This window comes from Crinia signifera, chromosome 9 (assembly GCF_055691185.1).
Source record: "Crinia signifera chromosome 9, ASM5569118v1, whole genome shotgun sequence".
In the NCBI taxonomy this organism is placed as follows: domain Eukaryota; kingdom Metazoa; phylum Chordata; class Amphibia; order Anura; family Myobatrachidae; genus Crinia; species Crinia signifera.
The window spans coordinates 92,159,512-92,176,512 of NC_139225.1; the positions used below are offsets into that span (position 1 = coordinate 92,159,512).

General features: G+C 46.0%; 1 protein-coding gene across 1 annotated transcript in view; it reads right to left on the minus strand.

The window, feature by feature from the left end:
- DCX (doublecortin) overlaps positions 1-11,538 on the minus strand; it is a 164,277-nt gene extending 152,739 nt beyond the window's left edge. The window contains exon 1 of the mRNA XM_083159389.1: positions 11,388-11,538. The gene's annotated coding sequence lies outside the window, so the exon portion shown is untranslated. The remainder of the gene's footprint in view (positions 1-11,387) is intronic.
- Between the last annotated feature and the right edge of the window lie 5,463 nt (positions 11,539-17,001).

A 17,001-nucleotide genomic window follows, 5' to 3' on the forward strand; every position in this document is an offset into this window, starting at 1 on the left:
AAAAGTGGGTAACCAAATGACCTAACCGACTCATCCAAAAGACCCCTCAACGCGGACCACCTCATACCTCTACGCCCCAGCCAACGGATAAATCGCGTCTCGGGGAAACGTTCCGTATCCGTGGTTACCTGGGACAAGGACAACCAATAAATAAATGAATGCCCCACCATCCAAATCATATTGGTGTCCAAGCGTTGACCTGTAATTCGAAATGATAGATACTGTTAGAAAGTTTGAAATAAAGGCAAACATCTTGAAAAAATTTAACGGGCCCGGGAAATTCCCTTAAAGGTGATTTTGGAGTTCTATATTAAATTGTTGATAACTAATAGGACTGTGATTTGGGTGATCTATTTAGGACTAATTGCTTTTTTGACCCACTTAATTAATTTATAATCCCTACTTGTTGTTTCCTGTGAAGTGGGGGGGGGGGGGGGGGGGTGGGTCACCCGATTTGACTTGAGGCAAAAAACACAAATCTTCCACCAGTTGGCTAGAGCCTAATTTAAGACTGGTGATAACACAAAAAATTCCTCAAGGCCCCCCAAACACTAAAGCGCGTTTGGGCGAGCGGCTACTCCTCAAATGGGCTCACTGGACTATGTCGGCCTGATGTATCGCTTAAATGCACCAGACCGCCATCTTCCGAGTGCTCGTATGTCGACCTGAGACCAACCCGCCGCAGCGGCTGCCGAAGCGGCGCCGATACGGAAAGAGTGTGTCCCAAAGTCGGCTGGAGAAAGACCCTGATGCAATATACAGCGCCTGAAAACCGACCTGAACTGGAAGTTAGTAAGGGGGGACCCGTCGATGTGCATCAGCCAGGCCCCGGGCAATTGGGGCCGCAACTCCACGTAAGCCAGAGCCGCCACCACTGGACAGATCCGGCGGTCGCCACTCCGACCCAAATGGACCCACTGCCCCCTGCCTGCTACATCGGTCTTTGAACGCTGTACAGTATCTTGCACCACAAACCGTCGTGGTGCACGTCGACATGGTTGAACAGCATAGGCGAGGGAGATGCCCTGGTTGCGGACACCAGTTCGCCTACTCTGAACGCCCCATGGAAAGCCATGGCAAAGGCCAGCCTGAAAAGTCGAACCTCGTAATCGTTTGAGCAAATTACTCTTAGAGACCTCGAGATTCGACGCAACAGGCTGGCATCAATCGGCCGGCGCCTGTCGGGCAAAACCGGCCTGGTTCTGGCCCATCCTTTTAGCATCCTGGAAAGGATGAAAGACTTGGTGATGTCTCTCTTCCCACCAAGACGCAAAAAGAATGATATGCCTGCCAGAGAGCGTCCAACAAAACTTCTGGACTTACCCTCCAAGTACAGGCTCCATACATAGGCGATAATAAGACGCTTAGAGCTCTTACCTGTGCCACCCTGTTCAATCATGAACTCGCTCCAGCGCTCCCATGAGGCCAGATAAGCTCTGAAAGTCGCCGGCGCTAACGACCGCAGGGCCAGCTCCTCTACCCCTCCAGAGGCACCTGCCATAAAAAAGATGGACACTGTTCACCATGCTTCTGGGCTAAAGGCACAAGTTGCCTGAATCTTACCCATTCGAAACGGGACAATGCATCCGCTACTTCGTTAAGCACGCCTGGGACGTGCTTGGCTCGCAACGTAATGTTGTTCGCCAAGCACATCATCACTATCCGTGCTAAAATACGCAGAACTGGGAGAGAGGTTGACTTCAGTTGCGTAATGGATTGTACCACCCCTAGGTTATCACACCAAAAGACAACCTCCCTGTTTCCCAATTCTGCGCCCCAAAGCTCTAAGGCGACCATTATTGGAAATATTTCCAATAATAGCATATTCCTAGTCATGCCGTCTCGTGCCCAAGATTCGGGCCAGGCATCTGCGCACCAACGTCCCGCATAGAATGCGCCGAATCCGAAAGATCCTGCAGCATCGGTATATAATTCCAACTCCGCATTTGCAACAGCTGGAGCTTGCCATATGCATATGCCGTTAAAATTATCCAAAAACATTTCCCACACTCTCAAATCCCTCTTCATTTCTGAAGATAGACGTAGAAAATGGTGGGGTTTGCGAATCCCGACGGTCGCTCGTTGAAGTTTTCTACAAAATATTTTGCCCATGGGTATAACTCTACATGTGAAATTAAACAGGCCCAATAGAGATTGGGCCTGTCTAAGTGTTAACTTAGCAGCCGCGATGGCATAAAGTATTTCGTCATGTAGACGGCGTACCTTATCCAGAGGAAGTTTACACAGACCCAGCTCGGAATCAATTTCAATTCCAAGGTACACCAAATTCGTAGTAGGTCCCTCGGTTTTTCCCCCTGCCACGGGAACCCCGAAATCCCTAAATAAATCAAGCGCTGTTTCTAGTAACTTAAAGCACAGGTCAGAACTTGGAGGACCCACTAGAAGAAAGTCATCCAAATAATGAGTAATGCTGTCAGCTCCCGTCACTTCCTGTAGGCACCACTGCAAAAATGTGCTAAAGCGCTCAAAATAAGCACATGAAATAGAGCAACCCATGGGCAAACATTTATCTATGTAAAAACCCCCATTCAATTTAAATCCCATGTATTGAAATGCGTTCTTATTTAAAGGTAATAGTCTAAAAGCTGATTCAACATCCAATTTGCACATGAGGGCACCAGGACCAATCTTTCGAATAATGTCTATAGCGTCCTCAAATAAAAAATAATTAACAGTGCACAAATCGTCATCGATGGCGTCATTGACAGACGACCCTCTAGGACAAGAAAGATGTTGAATCAGCCTGAACTTCCCTTTAACCTTCTTGGGAACCACCCCAATAGGGGACAAAATTAGTCCCTCAACTGGTGGTGTTAAAAATGGGCCTGCCATGCGACCTAGTTTTACCTCGGCCTCAACTTTTTGTGATATTATGTCAGGATATTCCATGGCGGAGCGTAAGTTTCCCCTAGTTCCCGTATTAATTGGAGCGGAAACAGGTAATTGGAAACCTTCTGAAAATCCGGACTGCAAAAATTTAGCTCCATCCCTGTCCGGGTACCGTTCCAGCCATGGTAACATCCTGACCAATACTATAGGAGTTGGGGCTCTATCCAACGACAGGTGCCGCTGGACCGCGGCTCTGTTTTGTCGTGGGCTGAGCCCCACCTCCCCCCCCAGTTGGTGGTTTTGTGCAATCCTTGATTGCGTGTGGACCTCCGCATCTGAGACAAAGGTGCCGAAAACGACACCGGTTTCCCAGGCTGCACTGCCCATTATTAAATGAGTAGCACTTACCATGGCCAGGCTTAGTATTACCTCCCTTATTAACGTTATTGTAAGGCCTACTCCCATACTGTCTTACCCACCCCTTATTCTCAGCAGCCCTAAGAGGTGTAGCTGATTCGGTAACTTCGACGTATAACTCTACGTCTTTCTTACCAAAATCAAACACCTCCCGGCCATGCTGCTTCCTCCTAAACTCTTCGTCATAGATCCGCCAACCGGGACCGACGTAAGAGGTGTAGAGTTTATGAATAAGAAACTGGTATCTCACCAGGTTCACATATTCATCTGGGTGTGTTTCTAAATAACAGTCCGCAAAAATAAGTATGCCTCTTACCCAGTTATTATATGTACGAAAGGCATCCTCGTTAGAGGGTCCTTTCTTCCTTGCGGCTAGGAGGGCCCGCCTATCTTTGCTTGTTAAAGCAAAGATATCTACATAGCGCCCTTTTCTGATCCTATCCCTAGCCCTAGGGCGCAAATACCGCTTAACAGCGGTGTTCGCGCACTGCACTGCGTCGGACTCGACCGATACATTAGAGGAGCCTGAGCTATGGGACCTATATTCTCTACGCCTCTTTCGCTTGCGTCTCCTCACGACGCCGTCCGAAGATGATTTATCTTCGGAAGACGTCGATGCCAACGAGGAATCCGAGGTTTCATTTCTGCGCCGTCTCTTCCGGGACTTTGCAGATCTTTTTCGCCTAGCTTTTTCCTCTACAGATGAGTCCTCCGACCCACCACTGTTAGACCCAGCATTATCATCATTTGTCCAGTCAGGATCATTCGTAGACTCACCAGTATCAGATGATGCTGCCCTCCTTCTTCCACCTTCGCCCCTTCCACGACTTGATGAAGTTCCCTCCATAGCTTGCTGCGCTGATTCTTGACCTGTCAATAGAGGTTCAGTAACAACCCCCATAACATTTGAAACATTCGGCGATGCCCTTTCCGCTGAGGAAACGGCGTTTCCCCCTTGTGCCGCAGTAATAGTCGGAGCTATTGCTTTAGCTATGATGTCAGATACTGACTCCAAAGTCGCCGTAGGAGCTGTGGTCCCCTGTCCACCTGTACGGTGGTTAACAGGGGAGCCACTGCCGACACCACTGCAGCGCATATGGATGTAAGCGCTGATGCGTCCAATGATACCGTGGTAGTAGCTGTATTACTCCCCCTAACCGCATCGGCATAGGAGAGACCCGGCTGCAGCCTAGACCCTCGTGGAACCCTATGGGCCTCATTAGCTTTTTCCGCGGCCAGCCTTCTCCGTGCTGCCCGCCTAGATCTAGCGTTAGAATTTCTGGACCCTTCTACTGGATTCAAGTGTGAATCACTTTGTTGGTCCCTATCACTATCCCCATTTTCTTCATTTGACTCAGCCATGATCCCTTGTTCCTGTTGAGCGGATTCGCTACTTACAGAACGCATTTCACCTGACTCACTGCTTGAGGACCCGGATTCAGTGGAATCCTCACTATTATCCCGCCACATAGCTACGGCCGATTTGAGCATGGCAAATTCGGCCTCAGTGAGCTTATGTCGCATATCTTCAATGAATTGTCCCCTGGGGTTGCTATCAGACCCCATTCCACCAGATGGCGCTGTCCTCTCATTCCCTTTCTTCCCTCTATTGTGGGACCTCCTGCCATTCCCCCTTATTGCAGCAGAGGGCGCTCCAGGCAAAGAAGTGCCTGCAACACCCTCTGTACTGTCTGTCGTGGCACCCCTGCGTCCACTTCTTCCCCTTGGCGCTATAACACCCTGAGTGCTCATAGGCACTGTACCCCCCTTTTTACTTTTAGGGCGCGCTCCGGTCCCCCGACCGTCGCGCCGTGCCCTCACTGTTTTATTCCCTTTATTCCCTTGTATTGTGGATGCGGGTCCGGAGTGACTCCTGGCACCCGCATCCCTCATGACTGTTACTGAGGCGGATGCTTCAGGCCTAGCGCCTGAGCACCGCCGTGTGATGCGGCTGTAGCGTGGCGCGGCGGGGACAGGCGCCGGCTCTGACGCCCTCGTCCCCTCCGCTCGCCCCCGCGTGCGCGTCTGACGCGCAGGGCTTGCCGGAGGATTTCCTGAATCTCCGGCAGCCCCTCCACGACGCCCAGACTTAGCGGGCAGACGACTGATGACCGCCGGAGCGGGCAGTCCCGCCCGCGTATCGGCAGCCCTCCGGCGAGGGGAGGGGGATAGCCCCCGCTCATCCACCCTGCAGGGAGGCCTAGCTCTGGCCCGAACAGACCCTGCATCTTCACCTAGCGCAGCGTACCTGGCGGGAGCCCCCGCAGCGCGCTTAGGCCTGCCAGCCATATTAACAGTCACAGCCGCTTAAAGAAAAATATAGAAAGCAGGGAAAGTTGTTAAAGTAATAGAGTTATAGTCTAGCAGTAAGAGTAGGAAGAAATAGAGTGAAAAAGGAAAGAGATAGGGAGTGAAGTATATAAAGGAATTATAGATCTCTAACAGGCTAATAATTGTCTGTACTTAACAGTCCAACGTTTCCTGAAGCAAGAGGCAGAATCTTCTGGAAGCAAGAACATCACCCCATCAATCTCCACCTCTGACCTCAAGCAGCCTATCCTGAACCGTCATTCAAATCAGCCAACCCGTCAATCAAGATAAGCCGAACCCCCGGGCCCAGATCCAGTGTGTGAGCTAAGGATTCCTGCCAATAGCCAGGTGAGTTTATGCTGTTTTCAGCCAGACAAGCTGGCTTCTACAGTCTAACATTTGGAAATCCCCCTCCAGAAACCCTGCAATTGCCCCTGTATTATCCACTAATGGCTCCCAATGTGATGGACCAGGATAGCGACTGGGGACTAATGCGGGGTACACACCAGGACGACCCGCTCACGATGCACATCGTGAGCGGGTCGTCAGTGTCTCGTCCGACCCGCTCACGGTGACGAGGGGGGGCACGACCCGCTCACGATGTGCACCGTGAGCGGGTCCGATCCGATGGCGACCCGCACCCGGCTGTATGGTCGTCATTGAGATCCTACCTGCAGCAGGTAGGATCTCAATAACGACCGACCCGCGGGACCGCGCATCGGATCGGTATCGGTCCACACCAGGTCAGAAAAGGGCCCAATCAGCACACAATCTACATCCAATTGATCGGAATTGGATCGAGATTGTGGGGATCGGGCCCTAGTCGTCCTGGTGTGTACCCAGCATTAGATTGCTGAAGATGGAGGGTATACATTAAGTGTCAAGGGATCTGGTACAAAGGAAACAAAACACACAACATATAAGTAACAATACAATGGATGTAGCGCTCCTATTATGCATTGCTAAAAACTTGGATGCCTACCTTAAACATATACAGTAGTTGATCATATCAAAAACAGGTACAGTAGTACTCCAGGACTGTCACCCTCTCTAATTCTCATCTATTGTTTTAGGTGGTTGTTTAATCATCTATTGTATGGTGTATATATAAATATATATATATATATATATATATATATATACACATATATAGTGACAAAGAATACCAGGTTAACAGTTTGCAAGCAAGGTTACAATATCACTGGGTTTTACACATATTTCACAGTCAGGGTACACTCCAACACTCCAAAGCACCTAATGTTCTATTACATTACTGGCCTATCACCCAGCCACTTTTCAGCATTGGGAGCAATGACCTCCTGCCCTGGACACACATATAACAGAATCCACAGGTGCTGCTATTCGGCCAAACATCAGTTTAGGAAATCTGGACTGGATCTATTTTTCCTGCTGCTAAAACCTGGTCAGGACCTTCCACATTACCCTCATGTGAAAATATGCTTTCCTGCCACAAAATATTATACACACACACAAACACACACACACACGTAGCACAAACCTGTAATGTTATATTGAGTGTACAGCAAACTAGTATTGCATCCCATGGCACTGAGTATAAAAATAAAGAACTTTAACTAATGACATAATTATGTAGCTATACATAAGGTACCTTATATACACGAGTATAAGTTGACCCGAATATAAGCCGAGGCACCTAATTTTACAACAAAAAAACTGGGAAAACTTATTGACTCAAGTGGGACCCTCACTCGAGTATAAGCAGATGGGGGCTTTTTCAGCATAAAAACTGTTCTGAAAAAATAGGCTTATACTCGAGTATATATGGTATATGGGAATAAGCAATATGTTTAGTAAAGGTTGTAAGAAGACCTGTCAATGATCAATTAAATATCTGTAGGAATGGAAGCCTTTAAATAATTTAAATATTCCAGACCTCATTCAAGATGAATCTGTGCAAAACACACCTCCTTTTTCACCATCTCCCAGACAGCTGCCACCATGTGTTATCTGCTGAGAATTCAATGAGCGTGCCAAATGTATGTGTCACCGAGTTAAGAAGATTCAAGTCTTAATAAAATAACAAAATATACAACACAACAAAGAATCTCCTTTACACACAGTCCAAAAATAATAACAGATACAATTAAAACATTTACTGTATATAAACTTCAGGAAATATAGTTGAAGCAACATTGTATGACAGACATGACATATATGAGTATGATCCAAAAGCCCAGATTCCATGCTGCTTACACACCAGCCAGTCTAAAAGCGGATAAGCAGCTGATATAAGGACACCCACCATTTCTATGCTAGCATCCTGAGGTATGGCCGAGGTGTGACTACGAATACATTCTCCCATTTATTGCTTCATGTTTTATTCCCAAATCCTTAATTTAATTGTACAGTGTGTTCAAGTTTTATTATAAAACCTCTCTAAAGAGAATATAGTTTATTATAGCATTTTTTTGTGAATGTATTTTATTCTCTCATCAGCCAAGCACATTTCCTAAATATAAAAGACAGTACATGTGGCATGATGTCATCTATTTGATTCTGCCGCAGCCCTAGTCGGCACAAAAGAATCAGTTGCCATGGTAAAGGGATGCAACAAGAAAGGCAATTATCACATGGCATGTCCTGCAAGTAGTATGACCGAAGGCAAAGCTGCCAGTAAAAGCATCGTGTGAGGCAGGATATTCAAATAGGATTACAGTACAAGTCTGAAGCGAACATGACAATGTAAAAATGAAGATTACCTATCTACATGGCAGAATTAAAGAAAGCAAGATGTTTCCAATGAGAAAATCATCCATGGCTATGTATGTATTTTTCATGCACCGTTGCACATATTTAGGATTCCGGTGACCACATGGTCTCTCCACATAAATACATTGTGCAGTTATTGTAGATATTTTCTGCTGTGGCTCCTCAAGCTCACATGAGTTGCAAAAATGACTGATTACCAACTATCTATATTAGCTCCAAATCTGGGATACTATCTGTCCCGCTGTCCTGACATTTGCTGGCAATGGCACTGTATGTTCCAATGGCGTAAGTTCGTCCCAGCTGCCCGGAGGCAAGACATATACTGGTTGCCCCCCCCCCACACACACACACAACCTTATACAATCTATACGTGTGTCCATTCTGAAATTTATATTTCTATCTCTCTATACTGTATATACAGTATCTAAATAGAGATAGGGAGAGACACAGAGGACACATTTTAGAACTCAGTCACAGAAGCGATATTGATGGCTTTCAATTAACTGATTTAAACTTGCAGGTTAGGACAGGTGCCCCCTCGGAAGCAGGAGCCCGGTGGCAGATGAATCCATTTTCTCCCAGAGTTCTGCCTCTGGTATGTTCCATTCGGCACAACAGAACAGCGGGGACTGGGTGCCACATGAACATGCTACTGACAGAGTAGCCAAGACAAATATTGGCCGGCCCCCTTGTACTTAGTGGGGGAGTGGTTTGGGAGTGTAAGCCACTCCCTCTTGTATATGGAGTGCCTGAGCCACCAGGGTGTCATTCAATGGGGTTGTAGCCATAATAATTAGTGGCTGCATGACCCTGGCAGGAACCTTTGTATCTGGTGTTGCATGAAGAAGAGCAAAAGTGTGTTATGGGTGGGAAGGAGGTTGGGGCTTTGTACTTTGAATGAATGGGGTTCGGGCCTGCTTTTACATATTTCAAGTGCCATAGCTGCTTTTATTTCAAGTACCATTGCTCAGTAGTACATATATTAATTAATTAAAGCTGTCTCCACTCTTTTTAGCTCCTCTTGATTACTTGTCCACAAAACGACATTGTGTTCTCTAATCCTGTGCTTAGACACATACATATTCAGGAATCTGACTATGGGAATGCCCCATTCTGCCTAGCTCTTACCAACACCTGGCACATAATTGAGCTTCTGTACAAAGGACCCCATCTTGCCACACTAATCAATGCAGCATTGGTAAAGCAGACACAATAACTACATATGCTAATGTTGTATTTAGGGGAATACAATAATAACCTCTAATAAGTGTTAAACACCACAGTAGCTATTGGGGGACATGTACACTATGTCATCTGTTCATATTTAAATGTATAGGCTGCATATGAGCATTATATGTATATATCTTAGAAACTGCTTGAATACCTGCACTGGTAAAGTCAAATTATATTAACTGCCACATGAAAGACTACGAAGTGTTATACCTTTCAATGCAGATCAATGGACATAAAAAACACTATCACATTATGGCATAATTTACCTGTGATCACTATGTGCTAAATTACTTAATTTATAATAAGTATAGCATAATCCCAATAACCTACATGCACGTTAGCAAACTGCTTTATGTGGGTGGACGTTTGTTTTGACTTATGGTGTAGACCAAACGGCACGTCCAAATATGCAAATGTGCATGCACACATAGGAGTGCATGCAGAAAGGTTATCATTAAAATGGGTATATGCAAATATGATTAAATGAATGACCGTAACAGTAGCATTGTTCATTAAATGTGTGCCTTCACCATATAGGCTCAATGTACCATGTCTCCCAATAACAAAGGATTATTGATCAGTAGCTGCAAACGCTAACCCTCGCCCACATGTGCTCTCTCACGCCTACACCAACCAAAAATACTCCTGAGGTTTAGCAAGACACAGTGTTAAGAAATGATTTATTTGTACCAGACAATATTGCTGAGCACTACTGAGAAGTCAGTGTGAACATGTATGTACTACAATTAGCACCAATATGCTAATATGCTAAGGATAACCGGTTCTAAATCCGCTCGGTGTATTGTTCCAGGCAAATGCATATCTGGATGCTTTCACTAGACATGTCTATCACATCCACCTTAAACACCATGCTGCAGAGGATGGGTGGAACATGGGGGCTGTTAACACATTTCTGCAGCACTGAATTCAGGGCTAGCCACTGATGGGTTAATTTCATATGACAACTGGCCTCTCCCATTTCTCTGTACTTTGCATGTTTTACACTATATCTCCATCCTTCACCAAAGCTGTACTGCGCTCAGGGATATTTTATTACAATACTATAAAGCCACATTAACAATAGAAGTCCACACCTCTTTTAAGGCAGTGAACTGGAGTTCATTGTCCTAATACACTTCAATCTCTAGGAAAAAAAACCTTTCATTTCAATTCTTCTCTCCTTACTGTGTTCTCTGGGCATGATAAGGTTGGTCCTCATTGTGGTGTGTTACATACATCAGAAAACACTACAATGCACTTATTAATGTATTTTCATTGAATTTCATTTTTGTAATTGAATTTATTAATGACTGTTCCAATAATCGACTTTACACGGTATTTGGCATGTTTAAATGGTTAGAACTTATCCTGTATCATGTAGACACTGGACCTATTCCAGGTATTGTGTCTTTAACAAGCCTCATGTGACTGTAACAAGCACTTTATAAGATGACAGCACATTACAATGTCTGATGACTGTCACCTATATAAGGCAAAGGATGACTGTCCTCTGTAACTACTGCCCTCTATACAATGATATATTCTACCCATTCATTCTACCAAGTACAGTATTACCATCCCATTCATTGCCTCAACTAAGTCCCTGCACAGAATACTAATAGTAGTAGATGACGCACAGACTCCAATTAATACAGAATCATTAATATTGTCTCCCACAAATAAGCTGCTGGTACAAGTGTGTTACAGAATGTTTCATACAGCACAGGGAATACTCCATTCCTTTATCTGCATTGTCCTGTGCCCCCTCTGCCAGGGAGTGGGTATAGATGAACATGCATGGATGTTACTGGAAAGCAGCTACTCACCGTGCTGCCACTGGTACAAGCTGAGGATGCTGTTGGAATGACGGCTATTTTCAATCTGCCTTTGTTATCTGAGCTTCTAGTCAAGGGATTCCAGCCAGGGTGGGTGAGACTGCTTCCAGGTCCTAGTGCCTAAAATGCAGACTCCTCCTGCCTTAGGTTAACCCTTTCTTTGTTTCATTCTGGCAGGAGTGAGCAGTCTATAATCAGCTATCTATTTATGTAGTGTATAAATAATTGCTGTTGTAAAATAAAGGGAAGCCTTTCTTATTCAAGTCACAGCTCAGCATTATAAGCATTGAAAGGGAAATGTCACCTCCTTGATTACATGTGATGCACACTAATTAAAAGGCAGAAAGTATGTGTTTTATATGTGTTTCTTACACTTCAGTGCATAATCGATACCATCTCTGCGGGTAAGCAGAAAAATCTGAGTGGTCCCCCACTTTCTCTCCAAAAAAATTATAGGATGTGGTTGGAGAAGGCATCGAAGCAGCAGCAATACACCAATATCCATCACTATGGTAATAGAGCAGGAGGTGTCTGGTATAAGTAGCTGCCTCCTTGCATGCATTAGTGATCATGTTGCATCCTAGGATGCATCCATCCTCTAGCTGGCACAATGTGTATAAGAGGCACTACTGTGTGGTGTAATGTGAATTGGTACTATTATTTGGCCACACCCCTTCCCGACAAAGCCATGCCCTAATTTCTTGCCCCGCACTCTGTCCCTATTTTTTGTGTGTGGGAGTGTGGGGGCACCAATTCCTTTTCTGGCACAGGGCAATGTCTAGTTTCAGCACTGCTGCTACAGAGCACATTATGGGGCGATTCAGGTTGGTTTGCAAAAGCAAACTCGTTTTTTTAATGGACAAAACCATGTGCACTGCAGGTGGGGCTGATGTACAGAGAGAATTACATTTGGATGGGGTGTGTTCAAACTGAAATCTAAATTGCAGTGTAAGAATAAAGCAGACAGTATTTACTCTGCACAGAAACAAAATAGCTCACCCAAATGTAACTCTCTCTGAACATGTTACATCTGTCCCACCTGCAGTGCACATGGTTTTGTCCACTAAAGAAGGAGTTTGCTTTTAAAAACCAACCAGAATCACCCCCTAGGTGTATAAGAGGTACTACTATGGGCATTATACATATTTTTTTAATCAGCATCTGTTCTCAGCACACATTGTTTCTTTGTAAAGTATGGGAGGGCACAAATTTATAGTTTGCAGGGGGCATAGGCGAATCTAGGGGGTGGTCCGGGGGTGCACAGGACCACCCATTAGCCCATTTTGTAGCTGAGGGACGGGGCTTTCCAACGAGCCCAGCCCCGTGTCTCTAGCCCCCTGGGAACCGGAGATACGACCAGGCAAAGCTGGAACGTTTTCCCTATAAGATAACATGGGACCCGCTAATTCTGACCCCCACCCAGTTCAAAGGCTGCCAGTTCTCCCTTTGGCATCACTGAAGCTCGAGGTTGATCTCAGTCTGACCCAAATCGCTGGGCCTTCAATCTGATACCAGGCTGGATCTATATGGGTTAATTGGTTCCAGGGATATTGAGGTTAAACCGATTTTTTTATTTCTTAAATGTAATTTCATGACTGTTTATGTTCTTTCTCTGGAACCAAACAGCCCAGTTGCACAGTACCAAAATCATTCGAAGCCAACTCAAAAGTTCTTCAATATGATACTGGTCTCATGTAAATGGGTCAGTTGGTTCCGAAGATATAGCTGGTTGGTTAAAAGGGGGTAGGGAGAGGGGAGTGGTTGTCTCTCCCCCTCACACCAGAAAATGCAGGGACTAGGCTGGTGTATAAGGGGTCAGCCTGGGAATGTCCCTGCATGATCCTGGGACCATATTCCCGGGTAAATCCCTGCATTTTCTGTTATGAAAGGGGTATTATTTCAAACAGCCATGACCTGCAGTGCTCTGAATTCAGCCGCCCTTAATCATGTGGTGCCGGCGCTCAGCGTGCTCCCCCGACGTCACGCACAACAACAGCGCGCACAATATTTCAAAAGTCCACTCCGCTAGAGGGGGCACCAGGAGGGTAGTGGGAGCGTGCTCTGCGCTGCACTCTGCTCCTCTCCCCATAGAAGCAGCTGCACCGCTCTCCATCTCTCCCTGCAGCAGCAGCGAAGGCTCATATAAAAATTTACAGTAAGTGGCACTTTTGGGGGCATTGCTTAAGGGACGCTACAAGTGGCGGTATGTGGGGGCATTACGCATAATGTGTGGCTTCATGTGTAAGGGGCATTACGGTGTGCAGCATCATGTGTAAGCGGCATTATGTGTGCAGCATCATGTGTAAGGGACATTATGTGTGCAGCATCATGTGTAATGGGTACTATGGTGCGCGGCATCATGTGTAATGGGTACTATGGTGTGCGGCATCATGTGTAATGGGTACTATGGTGTGCGGCATCATGTGTAATGGGTACTATGGTGCGATCAAGCAAGAACCCCCTAGCAATGAGCACGAAGGTAAGAAGCACTTATGTGGCAAATATGTAATGGGCATTACGGTTTGTTATATAGAATGTAATGGGCATCATGATGTGTGGCACAATGTGTAATGGGCATTATGCTGTGTAGCCTTATGTGCAATTGGCATTACGGCGTGTGGCTTTATGTGTAATGGGTATTACGGAGTTTGCTAAAATGTGTAATGGGCATTACTGTGTATGGTCTAATGTGTAATACCACACCCCTTTTTGTGATGTCACGCCTCCTTCCCATGAGACCACGCCCCCTTTTTGGCGCGCGGCTACGCCGCGCAAAGGTCCCTCTTCTATTACGTCTGGATCTGGGACCACCCATTACCATAATTCTAGATTCGCCTATGGCAGGGGGTGCTGAACACCCTAGCACCAACCCTGGATGCAGCATTGGATCACCTGCAACACCATTGGCTGCCTGTGTGACCCATGGGATGCAAAGAGGCTAGGAAATCTTCCCTAAATGGCTGCAGACTGTCTAATTCTTGCATATGCACAATATTGAATATTAGTACTTTGTGCCTCAGATAGAAATTATGTTTTATATTCTTAGTATGACCAAAATACAATTCTGTATTGCTCAGGTAAGCAGCTCATAAAAGTCTTACCATTACTGACTCCGCCGCTAATTACTAACTGTGGAATTTTGCAGTACCAGGTCTGACCCAGTCTACACTGAGCGATTTTGAACTGAAAGCATCTCAGGTTTGCCATTTGAGCTGCTTCTAGCTCCGCCCTCCTGCACGCACCCAGGACAGCGGGCTGGGGTGTGGAGAGGGGCGTGGGGTGGCAGGCGGCTCCATTAGCATATTGGAACTCCCAGCATTTAATGGGTGTTCCCTTGAGAACACAGGGCGTTCTCATGCTAATGAGGCCATGATGCCAGGGCAGGGGGCTGGCAGCTGCCATCACCGGGTGTCACCTGCCCGTCCATTTCCTTCCCAGTGTGCACGCATATGTAAGTGACTTGAAAGTCACTTTTCTATGCGTGCACCTTCCACATATTTCGATGGTCAGTGACCATCTAAAGATGTGGGAGGTTCCCCCTGCCCTGCGAATGGATGTTACTGTGTATCCATTCGCAAACCCCTGGGAGCGAGTCGCCACTCGCCAGCCACTGGCAAGGCGGAGTTTGGTGGACCGGTAAGGCTGCGGCTTTGTGAATCAACCAGAATAACCCCCATTGTGTGGCTTATTGTGTACTGGCAGCCCTTCAAAGTAATATAATGTGTAGGCACTACTATGCTGTGTAACATTACCTAAGGCACTACCACAGTTCACAAATGAACTACAGTAGGACACTTGGTACTTGTGAGTTATCTGGGCGTCCGATTTTTTGATTGTATGCCTTAAGTTAAGGCATACAATCAGATGCGATGCGATACGATATCGCATCGCATGCGACCATCGGATGCGATGACCCGATTTTTCCATAGGAATCAATGTTAAAATGGACTGAGTCCATTTTAACATGGAATTCAATGGGAAAAAGGGGTCCTTTTCATACCCCTACTATCCAAGTGGGCATGGAGTTGGATATAAACCTGTGGCGAGCGTAGCGAGCCACCGAGCCCGAAGCGTGGCGAGCGAAGCGAGCCCCGCGAGGGGACGGTATTCCGTGTCCCCTCGCGGGGCTCGCTACGCTCGCCACGCTTCGGGCTCGGTGGCTCGCTACGCTCGCCACAGGTTTATATCCAACTCCATGCCCACTTGGATAGTAGGGGTATGAAAAGGACCCCTTTTTCCCATTGAATTCCATGTTAAAATGGACTCAGTCCATTTTAACATTGATTCCTATGGAAAAATCGGGTCATCGCATCGCATCGCATCGCATCCGATGGTCGCATGCGATGCGATGCGATGTCCCGATCCGACCCGATTTAAAAATCGGACGCCCGGATAACTCACAAGTACCGGACACTTTTATGAGGCATAAAATACAATTACCAAGCAGTCTCTCTCTAATAACATTGGGACAGGGACCCCTTAAAAAATGTTGCATAGGGACCACAGAGTTCTAGCTACACCCCTGCTACAGATTTACAGAATATATACAAACCTTCCTTGTTCTAGTGGAAGGTAGTGGTTCTCAAATTCAGTCCTCAAGGTACTCTAACAGTCCAGGTTTGAAAGATATCCATGCTTGTGCACAGATGGTACTGTATAATCAAATTGACTGAGGTACTAATTGAGTTTTTGGATATGTAGTTCAGTGTAAGCTGTCTTTAGACCTTTGGGCCCTTGGAGTAACTGATTTATTATTGGGAGACACACCTGGTATGAGTAAGTGGGGACTGATATGGAAGACACTCAACTTTCCCCATCATCATATTGGGTCTGAGACCATACCTCCCAACATGACCCTCTTCAGGAGGAACACAATGCTCTGTTTCTGGACTTCCCTCTTAATTTATGATTGCCATCGCCTGTTTTAAACAGGATGATTGCTAAGAAAGCTGCTTCAATGCAGGTAATAGTAATCATTAATTAAGAGTGAAGTCCAGAAACAGACCATTGTGTCCCTCCTGGAGAGGGTCATGTTGGGAGGTATGGGTCTGATAGGGGATGCCACCTTCCTCCCCTAAGGATTCGATACTGATGTGGACAAGTCTAAATCTGCACTTTGATGGTGTAAAAATGTGACCTGGAGATATGCACTGACAGCTTATCATTGGTTACTCAGCTGTTGATTGCATTGCTGGAAGTCATCATTGTGGTTGAGAGGAGTGAAAGGAGAAACTTTACAAAATGTGCTGTCCCTTGAAATGACTCTAATAAAATGTTGCGATGTCCCAAAAGCATTGAGCATGTCTTGCACTGTGTGACTAGTCCTTAAGTTACTGCCAGAATAGGATTGGAGAATTTATTACAGCAATTAGATGAATATGACAACCATTCCCAATGGCATATCAAGGGGTCCATGGGCCATAGTGCAAACACTGAGCTGAAACTGCATCATCCATCATCGCTCCCTTCACCTCACCTATTTCTACTAAACCTACAAGTGCACATCCATATTTTTATTATGATCATTTATTTGTAAGGCTCACAGTGCTCCGCAGCACCGGACAATGGGGAAATCAGGACATAAGTATTTGCAACAGGCATATAG